This window comes from Phocoena phocoena, chromosome 10, assembly GCF_963924675.1.
Source record: "Phocoena phocoena chromosome 10, mPhoPho1.1, whole genome shotgun sequence".
NCBI lineage: Eukaryota > Metazoa > Chordata > Mammalia > Artiodactyla > Phocoenidae > Phocoena > Phocoena phocoena.
The window spans coordinates 63,901,549-63,916,556 of record NC_089228.1 but is presented as its reverse complement, the minus strand read 5'-3'; positions in this window follow the sequence as shown (position 1 = coordinate 63,916,556).

Sequence of the window (15,008 nt, the reverse complement as noted above, 5' to 3'; positions counted from 1 at the left end):
CTGGGGCTTCCCTGGTGGTGCAGTGGTTAGGAATCTGCCTGCCAATGCAGGGGACGTGGGTTTGAGCCCTGGTCCGGGAAGATCCCACATGCTGCGGAGCAACTGGGCCTGTGTGCCACAGCTACTGAGCCTGTGCTCTGGAGCCCGTGAGCCACAACTACTGAGCCCGTGTGCTGCAACTAATGAAGCCCACGCACCTAGAGCTCATGCTCCACAACAAGAGAGGCCACCACAATGAGAGGCCCGTGCACCGCAACGAAGAGTAGCCCCCGCTCGCCGCAACTAGAGGAACCCCACACGCAGCGACAAAGACCCAACGCAGCCAAAGATAATAAATAAATTAATTAAATAAATTAAAAACAAACAAAAAAAACTTGTAGGCTGCATCCAAAGCTATGCTTCAAGGGAGATTTATAGGTTTAATTCCATCTACTAGAAAAGTAGAAAAACTGAAAAGGAATGATCTAGGTCTCCATTTCAAGAAGTTAGAAACAACAGAAAACTCAAAGAAAGTAGAGAAGGTAAATAATAAAGAACAAAGTAGAAAACAAAACAAACACCCAATGAAGTTTGTCTGATCTAAAAGTTCTATCATTAAAAAAAAAAAGACTATTAAGTTGACAAACACCTGGCCAGTCTAATCAAGAAGAGAGAGAAAGAGGGAGAGAACATGCAAATAAACAATTTCAGGAATGAAGTCATTGAAAAGATCATAAGATGTCTATGTGAATAATTTTATGCCAATAATTTTGAAAATTTAGATATGGACAAATTCCTAGAAAACCCAGTAAGAAATAGGATTTAAATCTACATCTGTATAAGCATAACTGAATCACTTTGCTGTACACCTGAAACTAGCACAACACTGTAAATCAACTATACTTCAATTTAAAAAAAAGAAAAATAATAAATCTACATCTGTTGAAGGAACTGAACCTATAATGAAAATCTTTGCCAACTTAGATGATGTACTAGTGAGTTCTACCAAATATTTAAAGAGATAATAAAATCAATCTTACATAAACTTTTCCAGAAAATAGCAAAAGAAGTACTTTTTATGAGACCCACATAAGCTTGATACCTAAACCAGACAATGACATACAAGGAAAGAAGTTACAGGTCACTCTCTCTTATAACATACATGCAAAAATGCTAAAAAATAATAACAAATCAAGTCCAGTGATAGACTTAAAAAGATAAGATGGGTTTATTTCAGATATGTGAGATGGGTTTTGAATTTAAATATCAATGTTTAAATTCACCACAGTAACAGATAAAAGAAAAAAAATTATGACTATCTCAGTAGATGCAGAAAAAGTTTATTATAAAGCTTTTAATAAAACTCAACATTCATTTATAATAAAAACTCTTGCCTTCCCCAAAATATCTAAAAAAACCCCACAAGTAATATCATATTTAATAGGTAAATATTGAAAGCTTTTCCTGTAAAACCAGGAACAAGACAAGAATGGTTTCTTCAGTTCAACATTATATTAGAGGTTCTAGCCAGAGCAATAGGAAAAAAGGATTAGATTAGGACTTAGAATTAGAAATTCTAATTAGATTAGAAAGAGAAATAAATCTTTAGGATTAGAAAGAGAAAGAAATCTGTCATTATTCATATATAATATAATTTCATAGGTAGAAAAATCAAAGATGTCTGCAGATAAACTATTAGAATTAATAGGAGAATCGAACAAGCTCACTGCATAGATGGTCAATAAACAAAATCATGTAGTTCATTTCCACATATAATTAAATTTCTATAACCTGACAATAAGCAATTAGAAAATAAAATGTTACACATAATACTATTTATCAACAGAATACAAAAAGCATATGTCTAAGAACCAAACTAAAAAAGTGTTCAAGACCGTGACACAGAAAACTACAAAATGTCGTGGGGAGAAATGGAAGAACATCTAATAAAGGAGAGACTGAGCATGTTCATGAGGTAGATTCACATTATAAAGATGTTTTGTTACCACTCCAGAAGTAGTGGCTGAAATCAGCAACAATTCTATCATTGCTGATGACTCCATAGATTGATGGACTCAGCTGGACAGCTCTGCTGGTCTCACTGGGGGTCCCTGCTGCAGTTGCAGTTGGATGGCAGCTGGGACTATGACGTCCAAAACGGCTTCATTCACTGTCTGACGTCTTGAGGGACAGCTGGGAGTCCAGGCTTCACTCCTCGTTTTCATGTAATCCAGGGCTTTTCCCTCCGCACATGGCCTTTCCATATGATCTCCCCAGCGGAGCATCTGATATTCTCATACAGCAGCTCAGGGTTCCCCAAAGTACAGAGTGGAAGCTGCCTGGCCTTGTTGAGGCTTGTGTGCAGAACTGCCGTGATGTTACCTCTGCCCTACTCTAATAGTGAAAGCAAATCACCAAGTTTAATGTGGGAGGGGACTGGCCACCTAGGGGCCTGAATCCCAGGAGGTGAAGCTCCCAGCTATCACAGTGTACTTTCTGGTCTTCAAGGAGTCACCTCCCTCACAAGCAAAATGTACTTACACCTACCTCTCTCTGGACTCCCAAAGCCTCACCCCATGATGGCGTCTTGTCATCTAAATCATGTTCAGATTCAGATGGGGCTTTTCAGAAATTTTCCTTCAGGCACAACTCCTTGGGTGTGGTTCCTGGGTTGCAGATACAGATGGTGTAGATTGTGAATCAGAAAGAGAAGTTATTCTATCTCCTTCCTCCCCCTCTCCCCCCATACACACACTCAACATACATCTGTAAGCTAGAGGTAGACACTTGCATTCAAAAGGGGCGAGTGACCAGAAGGTACAGAGCAATCAGTGATCCACAGCAATTCCAGAATCCACTGGGCAGGTGCTGCTAGCTCGGCTTCTTGGAATAGTTCTCCAGCGTTCCCCAGGCCAGCCTCGGGGAAGCCTCTGAGACATACTACCTTTTTCATTAAAATGACCTGTGTTTGCAGCTGAGAAACGCTTACCCTGATTTCTCCCCATAGAAGTTTGAGGACCCGGAAGCTCTTTTCATTTTGGCACGTCTCTGCTTGAGCTAACACAGTTCTTAAAAAATCCTGTGGGTTTCTGATGTATCAGATGATACATTGACTAACTAGTATAAAGTACCAGTTAGTGGGGAGAAAGACCGGTAACATCCTATTTCTTGGCCAGGTGGTCCCCTCATTCTCCACTGTGTCTCCATCTCAGACCCTCTGAGTCCCATTTGTGTCCTCTGTCTTATTAGTGATCTCAGGTGGCCTCAGCCTGCAGCGGCTTGAAGCAGGAGTTCGTTCTCAGCCAGAGACTGCAGTCAGGCTGCGGCAGTGGCCAGTGACAAGGCCCTGGTTCCATACGGCTTTGCAGGAAATAAATTTCCACTAAGAAACGGAAAGTAGTGAAACAAGTAAAGTGTTTCCTAGGAGGAAAAAGAGTACGTGTGGATAGATACACGGGTGGGCTCAGAGACAGAGTGGCACCCTCGTGGTAGTTTGAATCACTTATATGGGGCATTTCTTCTGGGTTTCCTTTGGCCAATCATCTTGCCTGGTTCTGAGTCTGTATTTGGTTTATCTAAGGGTCCTCCCATGTGTTCACGTGCATCTCTTAGCCAAGATGGATTCTAGCGAAGAGGCCTATGGGTAGGTTGACATCCCTTACTATGGGGTGGCACCCGCTCCCTTTTTGACCTTCAAGGAGTCTCTCTGCTCGTGTGTAATCAGGAAGGTCTCCTTGACTTCGACAATGAGGAATATGTGGTCTTTTGTCTCTTGTTTGAGCAGGACTCAGCTTTTCTTACCTCCAGCTATTTTGGAGTATCTGTCCACAGGGGATGAGCTACAGCTGCTCGGCCTGGGGCCCATCTATCTCCTGCCTCATTAGCGCCAGAAAAACACAGGATGATCAGAACTGGATGTTAGGTACAGAATTCTTAGTGAAAACTGCTCCTTTGAAGTGTATTAGTGGTGACAATTGAATGAGTGTCCCAAACCCAAAATACCAGGGGAGATGCATATACAGGAAAGTCCCTGCCTGAGCATTCATTTGCTACAAGTAGCTTTTCCTGTTTTTCATCAAGTCCAAACCAGCTATTATTCTTAGGCTTTTCCTCATCCAAACCAGTTCTACCTGTTATAATACTTTACCTCCTAGAGCTTGATTGTTAAGGAAATATTCCCGCCCCCCCCAATGGCAAACTGAAAAAATCTACCTTGTTCAGGTCACACAAATAGGAACCTAACAAACATACAGATTTCAAGTTCATTGATCAGAGAAGTGTTAATTAAGATGTAATATTATTTTGCAGGTATCAATCATATTGGCAAAGATTTTAAAGCCTGATAATGCAACTGTGGGAAAAAGGAAACTCATACACTGCATGTGAGATTGGAAAATGGTTTGACCATCTTGGAGTGTAAACACCCTAAAGAGTGAAAGATGCACTTACTCATCGCCCAGAAATGCCTCTTCTGGGTAGAAACTGTGCAGAGATTCTCAAACACTATCATGAAAACCCAGTACTTTCCTTTTGAATTTCCAACCTATTGAGGGTCAATATATTTATAAAATAAAAGAAAAAGCAATTCATAAAACAAACGAAATTTAACAACAGACCTACAAAATACAAGCCTGACTAATTTTTTTAAATTTATTTATTTTATTTATTTATTTTTGGCTGTGTTGGGTCTTCGTGGCTGCGCGTGGGCTTTCTCTAGTTGCCATGAGCGGGTGCTACTCTTCACTGCAGTTCGCGGGCTTCTCATTGCGGTGGCTTCTCTTGTTGTGGAGCACGGGCTGTAGGAGTGTGGGCTTCAGTAGTTGTGGCTCACGGGCTCTAGAGCGCAGGCTCAGTAATTGTGGCACAAGAGCTTAGTTGCTCCGCAGTGTATGGGACCTTCCCGGACCAGGGCTCGAACCCGTGTCCCTTGCATTGGCAGGTGGACTCAACCACTGCACCACCAGGGAAGCCCCTAATTTTTTATTATTAGATTTGAAAGATGTAAAAGTCTCAGCTGAATTACTTTTAAAGTTTCTAAATGTTTATTCTACAATTCTGCAGTTTCTAGCCATGAACTGCTAACAGTCTGCAGTCCCCAATTTGAGGAACAGTGCTATCAGTAACTCCAGCCCACGGCAACAGGAGATTCATTCAAAGAAGAATGTTCATTGCTGTACTGTTTTGAATATAGAAAAAAATTTAAATTTACTATCGTAGGGGAAAATAAACATTATAGTCATACAATGAAATACAGTACAGCCATTAAAATACACTATATCTATCTACACATATTAACACGGATAGATCTTTTAATTAATTAATTAATTATGGCTGCGCTGAGTCTTTGTTGTGGCGCGCGGGCTTCTCTAGTTGCGGTGTGCGGGCTCTAGAGCGCGTGGGCTCAGTGCTTGTGGTGCGTGGGCTTAGTTGCGGTATGGGGGATGTTACTTCCTCAACCAGGGATTGAATCCAGGCCCCCTGCATTGGGAGTGCACAGTCTTAACCACTGGACCACCAGGGAAGTCTCTAACATGGATAAATCTTGAAACCAAAACACTTGAGTGAAGAAAGAAAATGTCAATAGAATCTTTCTTGTATGATGTCATTTATAGGCAGACCTCATTTTAATGCATTTTATTGTGCTTTGCAGATATTGCATTTTTTACAGATTGAAGGTTCGTGGCAACCCTGTGTCAAGCAAGTCTATTGGAGTCGTTTTTGCAACAGCATTTGTTAACTTTGTGTCTCTGTCACATTTCAGTAATTCTCAAATGTTTCAGACATTTTTGTTATTATTATGCGTGTTATGGTGATCTGTGACCAATGATCTTTGATGTTACTATTGTAATTTTTTGGGGCCTCCATGAACCAGGCCCATACAAAATGGCAAACTTAACTGATAAATGTGTGTGTTCTGACTGCTCCACCAACAGGCCATTCCCCTATGTCTCTCCTCTCCCTGGGCCTCCCTATTCCCTGAGATACAACAATATTAAAATTAGGCCAATTAATAACTCTACAGTGGCCTCCAAGTGTTTGAGTGAAAGGAAGAGTTGCATGTCTCTCACTTTAAATCAAAAGTTAGAAATGATTAAGCTTAGTGAGGAAGGCATGTTGGAAACCAAGATAGGCAGAAAGCTAGACATCTTGTGCCAAACTGTTAGCCAAGTCACAAATGCAAAGGAAAAGTTCTTGAAGGAAATCAAAAGTGCTATTCCAGCGAATAATAAGAAATGATAAGAATGATAAGAAAGTGAAACAGCCTTACTGCCAATATGGAGAAAGTTTTTATCTCTGGGTAGAAGGTCAAACCAGGCACAACATTCCTTTAAGCCCAGTCAGAGCAAGGCCCTAACCCTCTTCAATTCTGTGAAGCCTGAGGGAGGTGAGGAAACTGCAGAAGAAAAGTTTGAAGCTAGCAGAGGTTGGTTCATGGACTTTAAGGAAAGATGCCATCTCCATAACATCAAAGTGCAAGTGAAGGAGCAAGTGCTGATGTAGAAGCTGCAGCAAGTTGTCCAGAAGATCTAGTTAAGGTAATTCATGAAGGTGGCTACACTAAGCAGATTTTCAATATGGACAAAACAGCCTTATACTGGAAGAAAATGCCATCTAGGACTTTCATTTCATAGCTAGAGAGGAGAAGTCAATGTTTGCCTTCAAAGGACAGGCTGACTCTCGTGCTAGGGGCTAATGCAGCTAATGACTTGAAGTTGAAGCCAATGTTCACTTACCATTCCAAAAGTCCTAGGGCCCTTAAGAATTATGCTAAATCTAATCTGCCTGTGCTCTATAAATGGAACAGCAAAGCTGAGATGATAGTACATCTCTTTACAATATGGTTTACTGAATATTTTAAGCCCACTATTGAGAACTACTGCTCCGAAAAAAAGCCAAGGAGATTCATGTTATTTTCATGACTGCTAACACAACATTTATTCTGCAGCCCATGGATCAAGGAGTAATTTCAACTTTCCAGTCTTATGAGTTAAGAAACACACTTCATAAGGTTATAGCTTCCATAGTCAGTGATTCCTCTGATCCATCTGGGCAAAATCAATTGAAAACCTTCTGGAAAGGATTCAGCCTTCTGGACGCCACGAAGAACACTTCTGATTCATGGGAGGAGGTCAAAATATCAGTGTTACCAGGAGTTTGGAAGAAGTTGATTCCTCATGGATGACTTTGAGGGATTCAAGACTTCAGTGGAGGAAGTAACCGCAAATGTGGTGGGAAAAGTAGGAAAACTAGAATTAGAAGTGGAACTTGAAGACGTGACTGAATTACTGCAATCTCAGGATAAAACTTGAACAGATGAAGAGTTGTTTCTTATGAATCAGCAAATAAAGTGGTTTTTTGACATGGAATCTACTCCTGGTGAAGATGCTGTGAAGATTATTGAAATGACAACAAAGGATTTAGAATATTATACAAATATTCAATATTCTAAATATTTATAAATATCACCCAAAGTTCATAGTTTACTCTTGGTGTTGTACATAGTATGGGTTTGGACAAATATATTCATCATGTACTTTTTGTTTCAAAGTTCTGTCTTTTTTTTTTTTTTTTTTTTTTGCGGTACACGGGCCTCTCACTGTTGTGGCTTCTCCCGTTGCGGAGCACAGGCTCCGGACGCGCAGGCTCAGCGGCCATGGCTCATGGGCCCAGCTGCTCCACAGCATGTGGGATCTTCCCGGACCGGGGCATGAACCCGTGTCCCCTGCAGCGGCAGGTGGACTCTCAACCACTGCGCCACCAGGGAAGCCCCAAAGTTCTGTCTTAAAACTGGAATACGCCATAAACTTAGTAGGGATGATAGAAAAAGCTGCCCCCTTTTGAACACAAAATCTATGTCCCAATCCCAGGTCTTCCTGTACCCACAGGAAGAAGAAAAATCACTGGCTTTGAAGTCAGGCAGATCTTGGTGTGAGTTCCAGCCTTGTTCTGTTGGACCCATGGTTACTCATCTTTAAGTACAAATCACATATAGCCTCCCTGACAAATGATGTTTACAATGAGTGTCTAATAAGTGTTATTTTCTTTCACCCTGCTTAAGCTAAGGCACAGAGCATAAAGACACTCCATGCCTGCCTAGAGGTGATGAGACAGGCAAGTAACAAAAGATAGCAACTGAGTCAGATAAGGGCCAACTAGATACATTGGTAGTACTCTGAGGGAGTTGAAACAGCAGCAAGTAACTATTATGCCATACTGTGTTGCCATTTAACTATCTGGGTTTCAATTTATTCACTTATAAAATAGCTCTCTGCTTACTATTGATTGAAAAGTGAGAGCATAAAAAATGAAAGTCTTGATATGTCATAAAGCATAACACCAGTAGGAGGCAATGTTCATGCCTCACCGCCCCCCCCCCCCCCCATTCCCTCACCTGTTCACTAGGCAGAATAATGGCCTGTCAAAGATGTCCATGTCCCCATGTTACCTAACAAGGTGGACTAAAAGATGCTAACCAGCTGTTCTTAAAATAAGGATCTCATCCTGGGTTCTCTGGTCAGTTCAATATCATCACAAGAGAAGAGTCAGAGAAAGTTTTGAAGATGCTTCACTGCTAGCTTTGAAGATGGAGGAGCCACAAACCACAGGAACGCTGGTGACCTCCAGAAGCCAGCAAAGGCGAGAACATATTCTCTCCTGGAGGCTCCAGAAGGAACGCGGCCCTGACAGCAGCTCGACGTTAGCCCGCTAGACCATTTCAGACTTCTCACCTCCAGAGCTGTAAGATCATAAATGTGTGTTGTTTTAAGCCATTAAGTCTGTGGTAATTGGGTTACAGTTGTGTTGGGGCCCAGGGCAGGCTGCCCCCAAATATGCCAAAGTGGTATATTGATTATTTTGAATGAAAGTTACTTAAGAAACAGCCAATGTAAGAAGGACGCTCTGACCCTCCTTCCTGTCTCCCTGAAAACAGGAAATAAGTTTCCCATGTGAAAGGTGCCCTCCCTGCTTCTGGCATCCTTATCACCAGAGATTGGGAATTCAGGGCCAAAAAGGCTCTAGAAACAGACCTTGTTACTTCTTTACTAATTTATCATCCAAGCCCAAGTCCATTTCGATTCTTCACTAATTAAGCACCCAAGTCTAAATTTCTTTGTCCTCTCCATTCCTCTTAAACTTATTGTTTCTTTGTCTAAAGAGTATAAAAGCTGCCTGCCTTGGTTACTAATTAGGTCTGTTTCTATGAGACCTTCGTAGATATGAATTAAAATTGTTTTTTCTCCTGTTAATCTGTCCTGTGTCTTTTTACTGATTAGACCAGCCAAGAGAATTCAAGAAGGGTGGGGGGAAATTGTCCTCCTCCCCAACAGTGGAAATATGAAATGAATACAATCCTTTGAAGACAGCAGCGTGAAGAATGGATTAGTGTGGAAGGTAGCACAGAATGTGTGTCCTACTTTTCTTCTTTTAAATGTCACTGTCCATCAAACCAAAGACACGGGGTCCAAATGGCCCCAGGTTGATCTGGGCCTAGTTTCAGCAGGAGGAGGCCTTTCATTAAATTTCCTCTAGCTCAGGGCAGCTCTGGCAGCCACAAGGCAGTGCTCATCATTATGTACTAGTGGCTCTGGAATATTCCATGACAGGCGCTGAGCATGGATCTCCCAGAGCGTCCCTGACTCGTATCCCTCAGAACATTTCTTGGAGGCCAAATACTGTGCACGAATGTTTCTTGATTTCTCTTGATCCTTACGTCAGCTGTAATCATCCCTCAGGATGTAGAGCCAAGGTCCTCTCCTTTGGTAATTGAGTTTCGGGCCCCACTTCTTCACTTCCCTGTGGGGCATCCACACCGACGTCATGGAAAAGTGGAGTATGCTGCCCGGTCCCTTGACTTTGGGTGTGGCCATGTTACTTGCTTCAGCCAGTGGAATTTTAGTGACCGCAGTGAGAGTTGAGACTTGAACTCTTTTGGAACAGTTGAACTCTCCTGCTCTTTAGAGATGCACTCTGAGAACAGACTGTGATCTAAGGAGGAGGAGAGCCATGTGGAGTCGAGGAGAGGACCCCAACACAGTCAGCAGCCTAGAGCTGGAACCCAAAGCCTGGAGTCAAGCTCAGCCCAATGGTTTGGCCATTGTCTTGTAGACCATTAGCCTAAGGATTATTGTTTTCAGTCACTGCGTCTTTGAGCCATGAGCTGCCCGGCATTACCATGGCCATAGCTGGCTGATGCTCCTCCTACAGGAAAGCTTTTCTAACTCCTCCCACCTGATAGAACTGACCATGCCTCCTTTGTGCTCATCATCCTGTCTTACTGTTCTCAAGTCCGTCTCCCCAACTGGACTTAAGTTCCTTGAGGGCAGGTGCCAGGTATTGACTTTGTATGTATGACCCCAGTCATGACGCTCAAAACATAATAGCCTCCTGATACTTTTTTTTTTTTTATGAAAAGAAACAATTGAATGAATGGATATAAGGAACATGCTTTTCCAAGTCTGTGACCTTGACGTAGGGACAGTGAGGGGAGGAGGAAATCATAGGTTTCTGGGCTGCTGCAAATTGCATCCAGTTCATCAGGGGCCAAGCTTTGTTGGTCGACCGAAGAAATCATATTTTACAATGAAATTTTCCAATAGCATAAATGCTATTGTGATTCACGAGGAAAACAAATTTATTTCAAAGTCACAGCAAAGGTACAACTACTAGTGATCATTTATATGTTTCCTCAAAAGATGTATTCAAAGAGAACCACTCAACTCATAGGAGGAATGAAAAGTTTTGACATGAAAAAGCAGCCTTCCTATTCCAAAATATTGAGAACTATTGTTCTAGATGATTCCTTTAAAAGACCCCATCGAGAATCCAGCTCTTGCTTGTTGACTTACGGCCCATGGAGCAGGGACATAGTGTGTCTGTCTGGCTTATTCTCACCCTGAATCTCCAGGTCACTGCACGTTTACATCATCAGGGCAGAACTACTGTCAACTTTCAAGACACCTCAGAGAAAATTATAAGCTTTCATTCTTTCTCCACTCTTCCTTTCACAAAAGCTGTCACATCACCACATTTTGCAGCTCAGTCTTGGGTTTGCAATTACAGTTGTTGCCATAAGAATGCTTCCAAAAGAGAGGCTTATTAATAGGAAGAAACTCACATACACAAAGGAAAAGACTGCCAGTACAGGAGTAACGACTGAACGCTGATCGTTTAAAACATGAAAACTATACACCAAACGTGGCTGGGAGTTGACTTCAGCCATGTGTCTTCCTGTCCTAAATGTTTATAGCAGCAAAGAGGTTTCTGTGCAACTGTTGAAGCACTTTCTTTCTCTTTAAATGTGTTTATTTTCTTTCATTCTAATTCATTTAAAGGATGACATCTCAAATCTGTGGCTGGAACACAAGATTGAAATATTGAGGGAATTCCCTGGAAGTCCAGAGGTTAGGACTTGGCGCTTCCACTGCATGGGGCACGGGTTCGATCCCTGGTTGGGGAACTAAGATACTGCATGCCACATGGCGCAGCCAAAAAAAAATTGTTGAAGGGTTCAAGGGCATTTTATGGGGACTGAGAGTGGAGGTTGGGGAGGGGGAAGCAATAGACCAATGGTGACTTCCCTTAGAATCTTTATCTACTCACCGGTGACTTTCAAGGTCTTAACTAAGCCATGACACAGCCATAGCTCTCTGGGGCTGATGGAACTAATAGGAGGTACGGGAAAGGATATTAGATAAATATTTGCTAATGAACATGTGAATGAGTAAGTGAATAAATGAATGCGTGCCTCAGACTACCCCTTCACTCTCGTGCTCCCCTGGTCACTGTCCCTGTAATCCTGCAGCAACAAACTGCATGTGATTTCCCAAACAACATGCTTCCCCTTGCCGTAACTTCTGGCTTCCTTATCTGCCCCATGCAGTCCACCATCACCTTGCCAGTCCCTACTCAACCTTCAAGTCACAACTCAGGCTCCAGGCGGGGGCGGTACTTCATACCGATATCATGACGCAACAGTTGTTCCCCAACTTAAGCGCAGGAACCACGTATTTTAATCATTTGTACTAAGCAACTGGCTTGGTGCCAGACACGTCACAGGTATTCAGTAAGTGATCACGGAATAACCTTTATGCTATTTGACTCCTCCAGTGCCTTCCAAGTCAGACTATAAATTACTTCAATGCAGGATGATCTCCTCTAAAATTCCTTACTTATGTGTCTTCCATTTCTCGTGCATGGCAGTCCCTCACTCTGCCCCAAAATTGATCAAGCAAGGAGAGGGGGAAGACACAATTCTGGGCGTTGGGTGCTTCCAATGGGTTAATCCATTGGAAGGATTTTAGTTGGGACTGACGTCGTCACATCACTTGTGGGAAAGAAACATTATAGTTTAGAGAGAACAGCATTTAGAAGTAGACAAGAAGGTCATGGGGACAGTCCAGAAAAAAATGATTACAGATTATTACAGATTTTTTTTTTTTTGCGGTACGCGGGCCTCTCACTGTTGGGGCCTCTCCCGCTGCGGGGCACAGGCTCCGGACGCGCACGCTCAGCGGCCATGGCTCATGGGCCCAGCCGCTCTGCGGCATGTGGGATCTTCCCGGACCGGGGCACGAACCCGTGTCTCCTGCATCGGCAGGCGGACTCTCAACCACTGCACCACCACGGAAGCCCTACAGATTTTAACTAGGTTCAGAGCAGTGGGAATAGAGACTTGGGATGTATATTATATATTTCAGAGATGGCACTCACAGGATTTGGTGGGTGACTAATAATGGTGCAAAGGATGGAGGAAATCTAGGACGACTCCGAGGTCATTAGCTCAGGCAGATTGTGTGTCCTTCAACACAGCGGGGGGATAGGGGAGGAAGAGGTCCACCAGCAGAGGGAGAAGGGTCCTGAGTTCAGTGCTGCTTTTATTGCAAATGAGAAACCTGTGGATCAACGAGAAGATAGGTACCACCCGCAGATGGTGGTTTTGGAGCTCAGCAGGGCGATCTGGACTGAAGAGGCAGATCTCAGAGTCATTAGCAAGTGGAAGTTGAAGATAAGGTGATGACTGGCTTTGCCCGAATATTGTATAGAGCAGAGGTTCTGGGGGTCTGGGGTGGGAAGCGGTTACATGGGAATTTCCCCATCTGAGAATGTTTAGGTTTAGTCGAACTAAAGAACACGTTAGATACATGTTCCATATGGGCAGTGGCAGCTTTATTGAGACTTACTGAGAACATAGAAGCCTCCCCCAGGGGTGGCTCCCTGTGTGTGTCTGATATCATCTCTTGTGAGCCTCTGTGGAATCCACTTCTAGAACCCAGGATACACCCATCCACAGATTTGACTTCCCTGCTAGATTCTGCCCTATTGGAGAGCCGGAACTTTGTCTTGTTCAACGTATATCCCTAGTACTTAGCATAGGATCTGGCATGCAGGTTTCCAAGTGGTTTATGAGTCAGATGATCTCACTTACTGTTGACTTCATGAGGTGTGGTTTGTCACTGACATTTTAGATGTGAGGAAAGGAGGCCCCACAAGATGAAGTAACCTGGTCATGTCACACAGCTAATAAGTGACTGACTCAGCAAATCTTCTGCCCCAACGTCAGTGCAGGGCTCTCCCCTGTAGCACACGGCCTCTGCTCATTCCTGACCTGCCACCACCATCAAAAGGTGGGATGGGAGATTTGCAGCAACATGGATGGACCTGGAGATGATCATACTAAGTGAAGTCAGTCAGAAAGAGAAAGACAAATACCGTGTGATATCAATTATATGTGGAATCTAAAGTATGACACAAATGAACTTATCTATGAAACAGAAACAGACTCACAGACACAGAGAACATACTTGTGGTTGCCAAGGGGGAGGGAGTGGGGAAGGGATGGAGTGGGAGTTTGGGGTGAGCAGATGCAAACTATTACATATAGGATGGAATAACAACAAGGTCTTACTGTATAGCACAGGGAACTATATTCAATTCAACTGTGATAAACCATAATGGAAAAGAATATGAAAAAGAATGTATATGAGTGTAACTGAATCACTTTGCTGTACAGCAGAAATTAACACAACATTGTAAATCAACTATACTTCAATTAAAAAAACTACTGAACAAAAAAAAAGAAGAAGAAAATAAAGTTGATAAACGGTTGTTAAAAAAAAAGACTCTCATTAACCAAAAAATTGATAGGTGGATGCTAGATTTAATATAAAATATACACAAAGGAAAAAGAGAAAAGTGCTGAGAAAGGAGAAGGGGGCTAGAATGGAAATTTTGTGATTGAAAAATGTAGAGGGGGCAGTAGGCTCCTCTGAGGTGGAAACATCTAATACCTGTCGGAGAACTTGGATTCTCCACTGGCCAGAGCTCCCCGAGGAAGCCAGCAGCTTCCAGAGCCTGTGGGTCCAAGTGGAGACAGGAAGACCCTGAGAAGCCAGGGAGGCTTGAGGGAGTTTGTCTGAGCCTGTAGGTTCTCATGGAGGGGATGCCAATTGGAGACTTGCTTTGTGAAATAAGACAGTTAGGAAGAGGCACAAATCAGTAGGGTAAAGGGCCAGCAGTCACTCAAACTTCATCGGAATTAGTATGATCAGTTCACTGTGTAACAAATAATAGTGCCTCCTCAGGTAAGGGGGTTGAGTTGGGGCGGGCTTAACACCCTGGAGGAAGTGAAGGACAGAGGTGACCTGAGGCAGGAGAGGGGTACAGAGGTCAGAAGGGTGCCAATTTTGCCATTACAGAAAATTTGCTAACGGCCTACTGTGCCCCAGGAAAGGGGAAAGAATTCTCTTTCTCTTAACCGCAGACCTGGAAGCCTTACGGACATTCCTGGGTCCTTCCTTTCCCTCCTCTGCCCTTCAGGGTTCCTTGTTCATCCTCTACCTATAACAGCTGTTTTTGTAGTTTTCTGAATTGACCCCTTGATTTAAGCCCACGAAGGGAAATAACACTTAACATTAATCAGACATACTGGCTACTTTTAAAATTATTTCATCTCATTCTTATGACAATCCTTAGGGCAAGAACTACCACCATCTCCAGGAAACCAGGGCTTAGAAAGATAAACATTTTGT